Here is a 16369-nt window from a genome sequence, read left to right on the forward strand (position 1 = left end):
TGATCTTTATTTGTAACTAAATTTTTTATGTTTGCTGGCAAATCATTGAAGATGAGTGTTCCTGAGTAGTGGACCCATTTTTGAACTAAAGTAAGTGCTTTTAAGTCCTTGTGCAGATCATTTTTGTTCCTGGTATTGTATGTATGAACTGAGCTGTTTGTTGGAAAAAGAGATATTATTTAGGACAAATTTCATTAAGGAGTTAATATACTGAAAGGCAGTAGTTAGTATACCCAGTTCTTTGAAGAGGTTTCTACAGGACGCCCGTGAATTTACTCCACAAATAATACGTATTACACGCTTTTGGACCCTGAAAACTTTTGTTTGACTTGAAGAGTTACCCCAAAATATTATACCATATGACATTATGGAATGAAAGTAGGCAAAGTATGCAAGCTTTTTCATTTTTATGTCGCCTATGTCAGCTAATACTCGAATTGCAAATACAGATTTGTTAAGGCGTTTCTGCAGTTCTGTGGTGTGCTCCTCCAAACTGAATTTATTATCAAGTTGTAATCCCAGGAATTTAAGACTGTTAACCTCTTCTATCTGCTCTTCTTCATACTTTATGCATATGCTGTGCGGAAATCTCTTACAGGTTCTGAATTCCATATAGTGAGCCTTTTCGAAGTTTAATGTCAGTGAGTTGGCTTTAAACAATTTATGAATATCCATGAAAATATCATTAGCAGATCTTTCTAGAACTACACTCGACATACTGCGGAGCTCCTTGTTCAACACTGAGCTCCGAAACACTTGTGTGTCAGCATTGTGCTCTTTCAGTAAAGATGCCACAGATCACCATCCATCGTACTTTACAGAGCAGACAAGCCTCCGAACCCCACGTTCTGTGAAGCGTCGTCGAGGTTCAACCGTTTAGCGCCTAGTGGTAGTTTCCCTGTCATTCTCGTACCTCAGGCGCTCACGAAATTTGTACGTGAACATTCGACCAGCTTCGTCGTTTTCGAATACTCGTTCACAGGCTCTGCGTGATAACAATCTGCCCTTTGTTAAAGTCGCTTATCTCATTGGATTTCCCCATTTGCAGCCTATATCTTTGCTATGGTGATCCCCGTCCGAGTGTGTTACTGCGTCACGTGTCCGAAACGCCACCAGGCGGCATCCATCGTCGTAGTGGGCAGTGGCGATTATGTTTTGGTTTATCAGTGTAGACTTATGGCTGATTTCTGTTGGCATCGATAGGGCACAAACAAAGTAAAAAGAAAGAAAGAATAAAAGAAAACAATGCTGAAGTACGAGTAGGACTTGCACTTGCGCACTGAGAGTTCCGTGCAATACTGTGTGTGTGTGTGTGTGTGTGTGTGTGTGTGTGTGTGTGTGTGTGTGTGTGTGTAATTCATCGATTTTGGGAATCGAGAATCTCAACGATTTTTGCATGTTTTCAATATAGATAGTGGTTTGTTACCGGTCCTAGGAATTCCAAGTCCGTATAAAAATCTCTACAGTAGTTCCTCAGACGAGCCCGGGCATACAAAAAGAAGCGAGCAGGGGATTCAGTTTATACAGGGTGTTACAAAAAGTTACGGCCAAACTTTCAGGAAACATTCCTCACACACAAATAAAGAAAATATGTTATGTGGACATGTGTCCGGAAACGCTTAATTTCGATGTTAGAGCTCATTTTAGTTTCGTCAGTAAATACTGTACTTCCTCGATTCACCGCCAGTTGGCCCAATTGAAGGAAGGTAATGTTGACTTCGGTGCTTGTGTTGACATGCGACTCATTGCTCTACAGTACTAGCATCAAGCACATCAGTACGTAGCATCAACAGGTTAGTGTTCATCACGAACGTGGTTTTGCAGTCAGTGCAATGTTTACAAATGCGGAGTTGGCAGATGCCCATTTGATGTATGGATTAGCACGGGGCAATAGCCGTGGCGCGGTACGTTTGTTTCGAGACAGATTTCCAGAACGAAGGTGTCCCGACAGGAAGACGTTCGAAGCAATTGATCGGCGTCTTACGGGGTACGGAAAATTCCAGCCTATGACTCGCGATTGGGGAAGACCTAGAACGACAAGGACACCTGCAATGGACGAGGCAATTCTTCGTGTAGTTGACGATAACCCTAATGTCAGCGTCAGAGAAATTGCTGCTGTACAAGGTAACGTTGACCACGTCACTGTATGGAGAGTGCTACGGGAGAACCAGTTGTTTCCGTACCATGTACAGCGTGTGCAGGCACTATCAGCAGCTGATTGGCCTCCACGGGTACACTTCTGCGAATGGTTCATCCAACAATATGTCAATCCTCATTTCAGTGCAAATGTTCTCTTTTACGGATGAGGCTTCATTCCAACGTGATCAAATCGTAAATTTTCACAATCAACATGTGTGGGCTGACGAGAATCCGCACACAAATGTGCAATCACGTCATCAACACAGATTTTCTGTGAACGTTTGGGCAGGCATTGTTGGTGATGTCTTGATTGGGCCCCATGTTCTTCCACCTACGCTCAATGGAGCACGTTATCACGATTTCATACGGGATGCTCTACCTGTGCTGCTAGAACATGTGCCTTTACAAGTACGACACAACATGTGGTTGTTGCACGATGGAGCTCTTGCACATTTCAGTCGAAGTGTTCGTACGCTTCTCAACAACAGATTCGGTGACCGATGGATTGGTAGAGGCGGACCAATTCCGTGGCCTCCACGCTCTCCTGACCTCAACCCTCTTGACTTTCATTTATGGGGGCATTTGAAAGATCTTGTCTACGCAACCCCGACACCAAATGTAGAGACTCTTCGTGCTCGTATTGTGGACGGTTGTGATATAATACGCCATTCTCCAGGGCTGCATCAGCGATTCCATGCGACGGAGGGTGGATGCATGTATTCTCGCTAACGGAGGACATTTTGAACAATTCCTGTAACAAAGTGTCTGAAGTCACGCTGGTACGTTCTGTTGCTGTGTGTTTCCATTCCATGATTAAAATGAGCTCTAACGTGGAAAGTAAGCGTTTCCGGACACATGTCCCATTACATATTTTCTTTTTTTGTGTGTGAGGAGAGGAATGTTTCCTGAAAGCTTGGCCGTACCTTTTTGTAACACCCTGTATATATATATAGGGTGGTCCATTGATAGTGACCGGGCCAAATATCTCACGAAATAAGCATCAAACGAAAAAACTACAAAGAACGAAACTCGTCTAGCTTGAAGCGGGAAACCAAATGGCGCTATGGTAGGCCCGCTAGATGGCGCTGCCATAGGTCAAACGGATATCAACTGCGTTTTTTAAAATAGGAACCCCACATTTTTTATTACATATTAGTGTAGTACGTAAAGAAATAGGAATGTTTTAATTGGACCACTTTTTTCGCTTTATGACAGATGGCACTGTAATAGTCGCAAACGTATAAGTACGTGGTATCACGAAACATTCCGCCAGTGCGGACGGTATTTGCTTCTTCAAGATACATTACCCGTGTTAAAATGGACCGTTTACCAATTGCGGTAAAGGTCGATATCGTGTTGATGTATGGCTATTGTGATCAAAATGCCCAACGGGCGTGTGCTATGTATGCTGCTCGGTATCCTGGATGACATCATCAAAGTGTCCGGACCGTTCGCCGGATAGTAGCGTTATTTAAAGAAACAGGAAGTGTTCAGCCACATGTGAAACGTCAGCCACGACCTGCAACAAATGATGATGCCCAAGTTGGTGTTTTAGCTGCTGTCGCGGCTAATCCGCACGTCAGTGGCAGACAAATTGCGCGAGAATCGGGAATCTCAAAAACGTTTTTTTGAGAATGCTACATCAACATCGATTGTACCCGTATCATATTTCTATGCACCAGGAATTGCATGGCGACGACTTTGAACGTCGTGTACAGTTCTGCCACTGGGCACAAGAGAAATTACGGGACGATGACCGATTTTTTGCACGCGTTATATTTAGCGACGAAACGTCATTCACCAACAGCGGTGACGTAAACCGGCATAATATGCAATATTGGGCAACGGAAAATCTACGATGGCTGCGACAAGTGGAACATCAGCGACCTTGGCGTGTTAGTGCGGCATTATGGGAGGAAGGATAATTGGCCCCAATTTTATCGATGGCAATCTAAATGGTGCAATGTATGCTGATTTCCTACGTAATGTTCTACCGATGTTACTACAAGATGCTTCACTGCATGACAGAATGGCGATGTACTTCTAACATGATGGATGTCCGGCACATAGCTCGCGTGCGGTTGAAGCGGTATTGAATAGCATATTTCATGGCAGCTGGATTGGTCGTCGAAGCACCATATCACGGCCCGCACGTTCACCGGATCTGACGTCCCCGGATTTCTTTCTGTGGGGAAAGATGAAGGATATTTGCTATCGGGATGCACCTACAACGCCTGACAACATGCGTCAGCGCATTGTCAATGCGTGTGCGAACATAACTGAAGGCGAACTACTCGCTGTTGTTACACGTATTGCCAAATGCATTGAGGTTGACGGACGTAATTTTGAGCATTTATTGCATTAATGTGGTATTTACAGGTAATCACACTGTAACAGCGTGCGTTCTCAGGAATGATAAGTTCACAAAGGTACATGTATCACACTGGAACAACCGAAATAAAATGGTCAAACGTACCTACGTTCTGTATTTTAATTCAAAAAACCTACCTGTTACCAACTGTTCGTCTAAAGTTGCGAGCCATACGTTTGTGACCATTACAGCGCCATCTATCACAAAGCGAAAAAAGTGGTCCAACTAAAACATTCATATTTCTTTACGTCCTGCAAGAAAGTGTAATAAAAATTGGGGGTTCCTATTTAAAAAACGCTGTTGATATCAGTTTGACCTATGGCATTGCCATCTAGCGGGCCAACCATAGCGCCATCTGGTTTCCCCCTTCAAGCTAGACAAGTTTCGTTCTTTGTAGTTTTTTCGTTTGACCCTTATTTCGTGAGATATTTGGCCCGGTCACGATCAATGGACCACCCTATGTGTGTGTGTGTGTGTGTGTGTGTGTGTGTGTGTGTGTGTGTGTGTGTGTGTGTGTAATTTATCGATTTTGAGAATCGAGAATCTTAACGATTTTTGCTTGTTTTCAATTTAGATAGTGGTATGTTACCGGTTCTAGGAATTCCATAAAAATGGCTCTGAGCACTACGGGACTCAACTGCTGAGGTCATTAGTCCCCTAGAACTTAGAACTAGTTAAACCTAACTAACCTAAGGACATCACAAACATCCATGCCCGAGGCAGGATTCGAACCTGCGACCGTAGCGGTCTTGCGGTTCCAGACTGCAGCGCCATTAACCGCAGGAATTCCAAGTCCGTATAAAAATCTCTACAGTAGTTACTCAGACAAGCCCGGGCATACAAAAAGAAGCGAGCAGGGGATTCAGAATATATATATATATATATATATATATATATATATATATATATATATATAGAAGATTTAATAAAATATTTTTTACTTACTAATGCATGACTATAGCTTCCATTTTATGTTTGCATGCAGTAATGATCATGCTTTTGACGGTTGATGAGTGCAATGCATGTTGTAATGACAAAAATATTTTTTTTTGTGTGTGAATTACAATTTGACATTTTGTAGATTTTTTCTTTGCTTCACTTGTACTGTGAAACCTTGCTTCTTGCCGAATTTCATGATTCTACGTCAACGGGAAGTACTCCATAGGGTTTGACGAGTGAGTTTTCGGGTATCAGAATATGTAACATAAATGGCCGTATCATTTGATTGAATTGAGTTAGAGTCTTACCATTTTTACATTCCTAAGGGACGATAGAACTTAGTATGTGACGTTAATTTGAACCAGATACTTCTATCCGTTTCTGAGAAAAATGGTTTGTAATAGTCGGGCAGACGTACAGACGGATAACAAAGCAATCCTACAACGTTTCCGTTTTTACAGATCGGGACACGGAATCCTGAAAACCCACTGAAAATGCCACAACTGTGGTGAAACCTATTTGGGGATTAAACAACAGAAAAACTGTAAGACGGCGTATTGTTTTTAATTCATTATTACGCTGTGTTGTTTTTTCCTCATTCGATATCTGTGGGCGAAAGTTACGAGAATCTGAAAATCATTCTTCCTAAGGATCAGCAGAACATGAACTCGATTAAACAGAGACCACAAAAAAGGACAGCAACAATTTAGAAAACTGTAAAAAAAAAAAAAAAAGAAGGTATGTTTGGAGTACGGTGGCTTTCTGTCCCACGGGAACTGCAGAAGCCGGGTAGAAGGTATCAAGATGCAGGAAATGAGCGGCACCATTTACGTCGCCTCTAGATTGGGATAATTGCCAGAGAAGAATGGAGGAAGCCTGGGAAGGGCGGGAGCTCTGGAACGGGTCTGTCAGCAGAAGTGGGATGAAGGTGCACGTGAGCCGAGGTTGAGGCGTTCGCGTTAACACCAACTAGCGCCTCCATCTGGGGTGTTGCCCTCTCAGGCTCAAATTTGTTAGGCGACAAAACTTAGGCACTGTGAAAGAATGCAGACAAAATAAGCAGCGCATATTTTATTCGTGACAATATACCTTTCATAAAGCGCAAAGGAAAAAGCATCCAATGAAGCAGGGCCGTACCGAGGGGGTGGCGAGATAATCCCCCGCCAAGGACGCTGGCATTGAGAGGGCAGAAAGATTGATCGGGTAGGTTGGTAACACCGGCCTTGAATAACGTAAAATTTATTTACAATAACGGTATTTTTACCAGAAACTATTGGGAATAAACATTTGTAGAAGGTATGGCATGTACGTTACACATTTCGAATCAGGATTTCTACAAATATTGAGTAGTTTTAAGGTAACAATTATTTTTGTAAAAAGTGGCCATCAAACTAAGAAACTGTCTACATTTTTCTATGTATGTAGGGTTCTAACTTCTTTCAAAATTTACAAAACAGGAAAACCCCTTTCTTAAAATATGCACAATACTCATATTAATGTAGCCTGTAATTCTGAAAAATTGTGACAGCTAGAAACTGAGAAAAAGTACAGTTTATTCTTAAAAAAAGAACTTACAGGAAACAGCCATTAAACTTGTCAATACATGCTAGCTCCATGCGATGGGTTGCCTGCAGTCTCTTCTATCCCACCTTGCAAAGTTGCAAATTTAACGTTTGTTTCACTGTGTAACGACCAACAGTTCCTAACAACCTTTTCAGGACTTCAAACATTGCAACATTTCCCTCATTGAACATTGCCACTGCAGCAAAGACAACAAAATGCGATGTGCTAATTGACACAAACTCTGTCTTGGAAATTCTGGCCCAGATTACGCTGCTGTTGGACACATTAGGATTCTGGGTGCATCAATAGTCTTACATCTGACAAATCTCTGAAAATTTCTTTCAAGACCACCACTATGGCAAAAGGTATAGCTAGTTTGTGACTAAATTTCTCACTATTTTGCAGTGCTCTGTTGAATTTGCACCATGAATTATTTCCTGGAGGACATAGGCCTTGAACAGGTTTAACATCTGTTGAAGATGGGTAAAACAAAACTGTCCATACAGCTTTTCTCATATTTTTTTACGCTACTAATATTTTGCCTAATGTCACGCCATAGCAATTTTGGATTTTACCAATGGCAGATTGTGTTAGGCTATTCTAACTAATCCTCTGTCAGCCTTCAATTTCTTTTTCTTGTATGCAGTTTTCAGTCATCACAGCCTCGTACCACTCGCTTTTCTACATGGCGTATTCACTACAGTGATAGTTACATCTTTTCCTTGTGGCTTTTCTTCGTGAACTGCTTTGAAAATTTTTGATTCCTCATGTCCTAAATAATGGCCCTCGTGGTGGGTGAGTCAAATAAATCAAATTCCAGTCTGGAAACTGTCAAATGTACATGGTCACATCCACACAGTGTTTTGTTTAAAATTAATGAATGAACAAGAAATATATATATATATATATATATATAGTTTTTTTTCACTGATCTTAATATACGGAATCTCCCCTATATATGAAGATGGTATCTGTTCCCAAAGGAAAAGCTGCCGACAGGTGTTGTTGATATACATCAATGGGGACAGCTGAAAATGTGTGCCCCGTCCGGGACTCGAGCCCGGGATCTCCTGCTTACATGGCAGACACTCTATCCATCTGAGCCACCGATGGCACAGAGGATAGCGCGACTGCAGGTACTTATGCCTTGCACGCTTCCTGTGGGGTCCCACATTCCCAACTGTCCACAACCTACATTGGAAGTGTTCCTAATACATATTTGCCCATTCACTCATTACTCGCGCCAGACTAGGCTGACGAGTCCCGTAAGAGTTCGGACAAAGTGTGCGCATTTTTAGCTGTCTCCTTTGATGTATATCAACAACACCTGTCGGCAGTTAAGGGTTTCGATTTAATTATCATTTAATTCTAGAGAAGCTGCACGGTCATCAATGGTATCTGTTCCTCCGGAACAGATTCCATCTTCATATAGTTAAAGGCTACCCGGCCATTGACCTTCTTCTGTGCAACCGCAGCTGTTGAAATGCATGATGTTAGGAGGAACTCCGCTCACAGTTGGTAAAATTGTTGTTTATTAAAACAAGGCCGGTTTCGCCGGTTTAAGCCACATCATCAGGTCAACAATGTTAAAAGATCATAGGCATAACCATCGCTCCAACGTTCGCGCGGGCCGTTTTTACCTTACCCTGCACTGAGCTGCCCTGCTGTCATTCTGATGCAGCAAATTTTAGAGAATGGAACAGGTCTTCTTTACCTTTCGCTCAACACAATATTGACGATATTCTCTGAATAGAAACTTTTGACTAGGAGCGATGGGTATGCCTATGATGCTTTAACATTATTCACCTGATAATGCGGCTTAAAGCCGCGAAACCGGCCGTGTTTTAATAAATAACAATTTTACCAGCTGTGAGCGGCGTCCTTCCTAACATCACGTGTTATTAAATCTAGTACAAAGACAATTTCAATAAAAACTCCAGTAATATTATTAAGCAGCCACAGAAGCGCTATTCTTGAATTCTTTTTTATTCACACACATGATCGTACCAACCAAAACTTGTGAGCAGCGAAAGTAGTGCTATGCGGGGTATGTACATTATTACTTGTACATTATTACATACCACAAACCTCTTTTTCTTTAAAGAATCAAACTCCCATGTATAAAACAGCTTCAAACTTCTGATTAATTTACAACTGAGTTAATCTGTTTAATATTTGCCTTTAAGCATGTAAATGAGGAAACAGTTTAGGAAAAGTTTGAAATTATGCTTAGAGTGTGTTGGAAGTCGCTAAGTCCTCTCATTCTGAAACACTACATGAATATAAAGTGGCTTAGCTGCGCTCCATTTTAAGCAAAATCTAGTTTTTCACGCATCAAATTGTTTATATCTCGTGTCTCTTGAATTATGTAACGTATAATGGCATAAATTTGCAAATACATTCACTAGTAAATGTGGATACGGTCTGCAGATTGTGTTACTAATAGAGTTAATAGTAAAGAAGTAATAAATTAAAACGCAGTGGCTGACGCTGAAATTTGACTGCATAAACAGCGAAAACGTAGTAAGTAATAAAATTTTTTTCCTTTCATAATTTTTTGAGCGATGTCGGGAAGAAAAAGTTTTTTTAAAGGCCCGTAATTGTGTGTAAAGTTTATGAAAGCCGCTAAGTGCTCTCATTTTGAAATACTGGATGAATGATATCCGCGTACTTGCACGCCGACGGTTACAATGCCTCAAGATGGCTCAAATGGTTCAAATGGCTCTGAGCGCTATGCGACTTAACTTCTGAGGTCATTAGTCGCCTAGAACTTAGAACTAATTAAACCTAACTAACCTAAGGACATCTCACACATAGTCATGCCCGAGGCAGGATTCGAACCTGCGACCGTAGCGGTCGCTCGGCTCCAGACTGTAGCGCCCAGAACCGCACGGCCACTCCGGCCGGCACAATGCCTCAAGACAAACACACAGTTTCTAATTGTAATACCTAACTTACTGTGTTCAACTTTTAACATCAGATTATACCTTCTAATGAGTAGATTATGACAGCATTTTAAATTTTTAGATTCGGTCAATAATTAGGGGAAATATTGAAAATCGAATTTTTGTTGCCCCTACGTTGTAACTGGTTCGAGATAGCGAATAAATGCTTGCATAAAGGCCAGAGGTGGACTAATTGTGAAGCTCTTTCTTTTGACCAAATCATCCAATTTTTCTGAAATTGTAATGATTTGTTTGTTTGTTTGTTTGTACATGTACATCTCATCTACCGATTTCCATCTCATTCTAATAATTCTTTCGCGGTGCGTCGCGTTTTCTTGTGTAAAAGTGTATTTTTCAACGCCGCTGCACTTTTATTAAACCTACTTACAAGGTTACGAAATTTTCTGAATTTACGTAGAAAAAAGTTGCAGAACGGCAGTTTTACTGAAGGCGGGCCACCATGCCTCAGACAGAGTAGCAAAGCAAGCAGTGGACACATCTGGATTCACCAATGGGTCAGCGCTGAGGACCACTCCGTTTTGATCATGACTACGCTATGCTTCCGTGTACTTACCGATCGCGGCGCTGTTCGTGGAGCGGGCCGCGGCTCTGAAGCGGCGGGACGCCTGCTGCTGCCACCAGTCCCCCGTCTGCTGCCGCACCTCCCTGCGCACAAAACAACACTCCCATCAGCACAGCACCCAAGCTCACCGCTCCGTTCCTCGCAACACTTACCACCAGCACGAACTGTGTGCCGGCACGTGAACGCCAGCTGATACGAAAGATAACGCCCATAACTAAGAGAAATATAGTAACTCGGTTCAGCACTTGGTAGCCGATAGACCCTCCTCTCCCCTCCTCCTTGAACCGTGGTCTTTGGCGCGGAGGGGTGACTTGCACGTTCCTCAGTGGTACAGATAGCTGTACTGTAGATGCAACTACATCGAAGGGATATCGGTGGAGAGGCCAGCCAAGCCGGCCGCTGTGGTCGAGCGGTTCTAGGCGCTTCAGTCCGGAACCGCGCTGCTGTTACGGTCGCAGGTTCGAATCCTGCCTCGGGCATGGTTGTATGTGATGTCCTTAGGTTAGTTAGGTTTACGCAGTTCTAAGTCTAGGAGACTGATGGCCTCAGATGTTAAGTCTCATAGTGCTTGGAGCCATTTGAACCACTTGAAAAGGCCAGGCTAAATTATGATTTCCGAAGAGGGGAAGCAGCAATTTCAGTAATTGCAGGGCAACAGTCTGGATGATTTGCTGTTCTATACATTAGCCAACAAGGCGTTGCTGTACTGGTACTATGAACGGCTGAAAGCAAAGGGAAACTACAGCCGTCATACACTGACGACTAAAAAAGCGAAGCATCCGAAGGGGAGGAGGAAACTAAGTGACGCATCGCGGGTTGAGGAGGTATTTGATGTTATTTTAGTGATAACAAAATCGAGTCAAATTTGCAAAGAACTTGGCAGTACGAGCCCAACTGGCTCATGGACGGAGTTGACGTCCGGGCTGGTCCTACGCATATTCCGTCCAGGACAATTAAGGAGATCTGAAGATCTTACCGGCTACGACAGTACCTCAAAATCACGCAGACAGTTCATACAGATACGTACCATGAGTCGACGAGCATTGTCCTGTTGAAATATGGCACCACCGTCGCATCAGAAGTAACACATAAGATGAAGGATGTCCGTGACGTAATTCCGTGTGCCATCAAAAGCCCCTCAGTCATGACCACCGAACGAGGTGGCGCAGTTGTTAGCACTCTGGACCCGTGTCCAGGATGACGACAGTTCAGGCCCCGGTCCGGCCACACAGATGGAGGTTTTCCGTGATTTCCCTAAATCGCTCTACGTAAATGCCAGAACGGTTCCTTTGAAAGGGCACGGCCGAGTGCCTTCCCCATCCTTGACACCATTCGAGCATGTACTCGATCTCTAATAACCTCGATGTCGATAGGACGTTGAATCACACCTTCCTTCCTTCCTTCCTTCCTTCCTTCAGTCACGACCAGCCGTACCTGAAGTTTGCTTCCCCACCATGACGCCGGGAGTAACAGCGCTGTGCCTCTACAAAACACTTCGAGAATTGGGAGCTCTCCACAGATCGCCGGTATGATCGCTAACGATTGCCATCCAGTTCAGTGTACAAGTGCGAATTCATCGTTGAACACAATACGGTGCCACTCATCGACACTCCAGGGTAGGACACCACTCCGAACGCAGCTATGTGTGTTGTGGAGTTAACAGCAGCTTACACATGGGACGGTAATTCCCCACTCCGGATGCTGTTAGTATCCGACCAATGGTGTGGAATGACACGGAATGTTGCTGGAATTCCATTACTTTTTCTCGGATGGAGGCGCAGATGAGAAGTAGTTCCGATGTGCTTGGTGCACAGTACGGCCATCCTCCCTGCTGGCGGTCATACTTGGTCGACCAGACCTTGACAACGAGTATGGCTACACTCACTTTCCCATGCAGTCCAACACCGGGCCACTGCTACATCTGAATGCTTCACAAATCTAGATACTTCACGATTCGACCAGTCGGCCAAATACAGACACCCAATGAAACCCCTTTCAAGCTCTGTTAGGTACTGATAACACTATCTCACAAGAGTGTGTAGCACATACGTGTCCTTGACAGTGATCACTCAAATCTGTTCCCGCCTCTTATATACCCTACCAGCACTATTAACAAGACTAAACATGAGCAACACTTCTGCACTCTGGTAGCCGTTCTACCTGTCAAAGAGATTGTAACTTATCATCTACATACTCGCCGATGGCGTGTGAGTAACACTGACATCCGAGTATATCTTCTGGGTGCTTGACTTTCCTCTCCACTCACTGTATTTCCCGAGGACATGCACCTCTACTATGTGGTTTTACCCATTGGCTTGTACAACCGGCTCACACCTGGCCTCAGGTTTCAAGTCCGGTATTACACTGCCGACCGTGAGACAGGCCGAGCAGCTTTAGCTTCTTCTTAGTGTCTCTTCTCTTCTGTTAATAGATGGCGAGACATGTTATATACCATTGGAACATCGAGAAATCGGTCTGTTTAGTGGTGTAGAACACACTCGATTTCTGTCGATATTTTTTTTCGAGTTATAAGCAATCGTATTCTCGTTTTGTTAGGTTTATCCCCCCCTCCCCGCTTTCCAGAGTCCCATCAAGAAAACATCTTCCACAGATTGTGTAGTGTGCAAAGCAAGGAAGAAGAGAAGTGAGACTTGGTATGAATGTGAGAAATGTCTAGTGGCGTTGTTTCGAGTACACCACACCTACAAAAACATCTAAAACAGTATTATCGACACTCCTCGTCACTCCAATGGAAATGCCATGTGGCTAGGGTAGACCGTTCGCCTGGCGCAAGTCTTTCGAATTGACGCCACTTCGGTGACTTGCGTGTCGATGGGAATGAAATGATGATAAGGACAACACAATACCTAGTCCCTGGGTGGAGAATCTCCGACCCAGCCGGGAATCGAACCCGGGCCGTTAGGTATGACATTCCGTCGCGCTGACCACTCAGCTACAGAGGCGTACATCAATAAACAATAAGAATTGATTTACAAGAAATTCCTATAAAAACTATGTAATTTTGAGAAAAGTGTGTAAGACAAAATATCCTTATTTTCCTAAATCTAAATGCTAAATGTAGGGCCGACTATGGGGAAAAATATTAGTAAGTCAATGCGTCAAGGATGATGGCATCCTCCTTGTTGAAATATTCCTGAAGTAAAATAGTCTCCCATTCGTATCCATGGGCGGTGACTATTTAGGAGGATGTTATCATCAGGAAAATCAAAACTGTTTTTCTGTTGGTCAGCGTGCGTAATTTTAGAACCCGTAATCGGTAGAGAGAAGAAGACATGAGAAGAGCCCTCCGCCGCTCGGCTTAAGGTGTTAGTTGTCCAACTCACAACCAAATATTCAGTTAGGTCTTAATAAGATTTCAGAGCGATACAAAAAGCGATACCTTGTTTTAAATGATCAGATATATGCGAAATTGTGCACTTTACAAAACGCAAAAGCATGATGTCGTATAACGACAATGCCAACGAGCCACATTTGGAATCAGTCAGTTTCCATAAATAACTGAGCGTAGCTATTTGCCGTGATAGGAGTTAACCAGGTGGCAGACTTCTGTTCATTGGTAATGCCGTATCCAAGGGGTACTGCGACTTCCCGGGGTACAGCCATGTCTGCAGGGTTGCCTACGCAGCAGTCGTAACCAACGTAGCCACGTGTTTAATGTCTAGCTTAAGGATGATACCAAGTCTGACAGATGGCACCAACGTAGCTGCACTACTTTACTGCATCAGTTAAGTGCACTGATCTGGTGCACGACTGTATCCTTCCGCTTAGATGTCCCCATGTTGCCATCGGGCTCTCTACAGACAATGGTCTACGACTGTCTATTTCCTGGAAGCGCCCTGCAAGCCATCGTCTCCACATTGTACTTAGTATCTGGGACGTGTAATCTACTTTGTTTTGGACTTAGTGACCAAGTGATCATTAGCAGACTTGAGGTAGAACTGTAATTACTGTAATTGTAATACATGTATTGTTTTTAATTTGTTTCTTTAATTAGTTCAGTCACTTTGTAATTGTATACCGACCTTTGTAAATTGAGGCATTAACTTTTGCATGCAGTAGTACCGAAAATCAGAGCAGGTGGGCACTGGGAAAACGCAATCAAGCTACAAAAGGGACTGCATGCATTTGACCTAGAACATTACACAAGTGTATCGAATGTGCACAAAGGAGATCAGCACTAATGGTCACAGATTCGTTTAAGCCGTGGGGGAGTGTTATAAAAAATGATGCAAATGGCTCTAAGCACTATTGGACTTAACATCTGAGGTCATCAGTTCCCTAGACTTAAACCTAATTAACCTAAGGACATCACACATTCATGCCCGAGGCAAGATTCGAACCTGCGACCGTAGCAGCAGCGCGGTTCCGGACTAAAACGCCTAGAACCGCTCGGCCACAGCGGCCGGCAGAGTGTTGTAGCCCCGTACGTACTGCTCCAGTAGTGATCGCGGTAACTAGATTAGACTAATTATAGCGTGCACAGAGCCGTTTAAAAAGCCATTCTTCCAGCGCTGCACACGTGAATTGAAGAATCCCTAATACATAATACAATGGGAAGCACTCTCTGTCATGCACTTCACAGTGGTTTGTAGAGCATAGATGAAGGTAAAGCAGTTAAAGTCTTATTGACAGCGAGGTAATTAGAGCCGACGCAGGAGTTTGCCCTGAACATGGACTGGGCAGGAAATCGGCATTAGTTTTACCGTAGGAACAGCTCTGGACTTCGCCTGAAGTCATTTAAGGGAATAACTGAAACCTTACACTGAAACTGCGTTCTTTTTGAAAAGCTTTTTCCCCAAATACGAGATCTGTGTGTTAGTTATACAGCCATTCTGCACCGTTATTTAAGATCAGACCTGTCAGTCCACCAAATTCGTTTTTCTTGCGTGAAAGCTGGCCCCGAAACGCAGTACTCTCAGTCCGAGTCTTCATCCAGCAACAGTTTAGCGTTTTACGAATATGAAGTGCAATGAATATATATTTTACGTTAAGCAAAGACTTAATTTATATTACAAAATCAGACTTCAGCAGCAAGAGTGAAATACAGTAAAGATAGCTCACAGACACATTCGGACGAGGACAATAGAAGGTACACCACATAATGGATGGTCAGTAGGGCAAACATTTTACAAACATACACATACAGACAGCTTATAGACATTGACATTTTTCCTTTTTTCTCACGTCTACTTCTCAGGTTCCATCTCCCCTCTCTTTCGACGGACATAAGTGATTTTAGTTTTAGCAGTACTTCCTTAAATCATAATTTATTTAAAATTACACGTGTATGTTCACTTTCGTGAGTGTAATCCATAGGTTTTAATTTACACAATTCGACCACGTTAACTTTAGGACTAGGATTTATAACAATAAATTAAAACAATTATCTGTGTCAGGCACTTTATAGTTTCCTCAACGACGCGCTTCGGGGGCTTGCTTCCTCTTCAGGTGGATCAGTGGATTAAATTACAGTTTTGTTTGCTGGATGTAACCACTTGTCTGTTTTGAGTTTCGTTTTGCTATAGGTACGATATGATTGGCACTTGTTAATGTAATATGGCACTGGAATTACAAATGTTAAACAATAATAAAGCTACATACGAAATGTTCCAGCAGAACGAACCCTGAGGGTCGTTATACATTTTCATCTTTAGATGCCATCTAGTGTTATTTCTGCTGGAACAACTTGTAAGCAGCTTTATTACTGTTTAAAATTTTATAGTTCCAGTGCCATATTACGTTGACAAGTGCCAATTACAGCTTATTTATAGCGAAATGTAACTTACGAGAGACAGCTGGCTACATCCA

The 16369-nt window shown here is 43.0% G+C and overlaps 1 protein-coding gene across 3 annotated transcripts in view; it reads right to left on the reverse strand.

Annotated features, from left to right (window-relative positions):
• Positions 1–16369, reverse strand: part of LOC126262326 (uncharacterized) — a 422509-nt gene that overhangs the window by 140749 nt on the left and 265391 nt on the right. For all 3 annotated transcript variants that reach the window (XM_049958882.1, XM_049958881.1, XM_049958880.1), the window contains exon 2: positions 10532–10623. The gene's annotated coding sequence lies outside the window, so the exon portion shown is untranslated. The remainder of the gene's footprint in view (positions 1–10531; positions 10624–16369) is intronic.

Source organism: Schistocerca nitens, chromosome 6 (genome assembly GCF_023898315.1).
Source record: "Schistocerca nitens isolate TAMUIC-IGC-003100 chromosome 6, iqSchNite1.1, whole genome shotgun sequence".
In the NCBI taxonomy this organism is placed as follows: Eukaryota; Metazoa; Arthropoda; class Insecta; order Orthoptera; family Acrididae; genus Schistocerca; species Schistocerca nitens.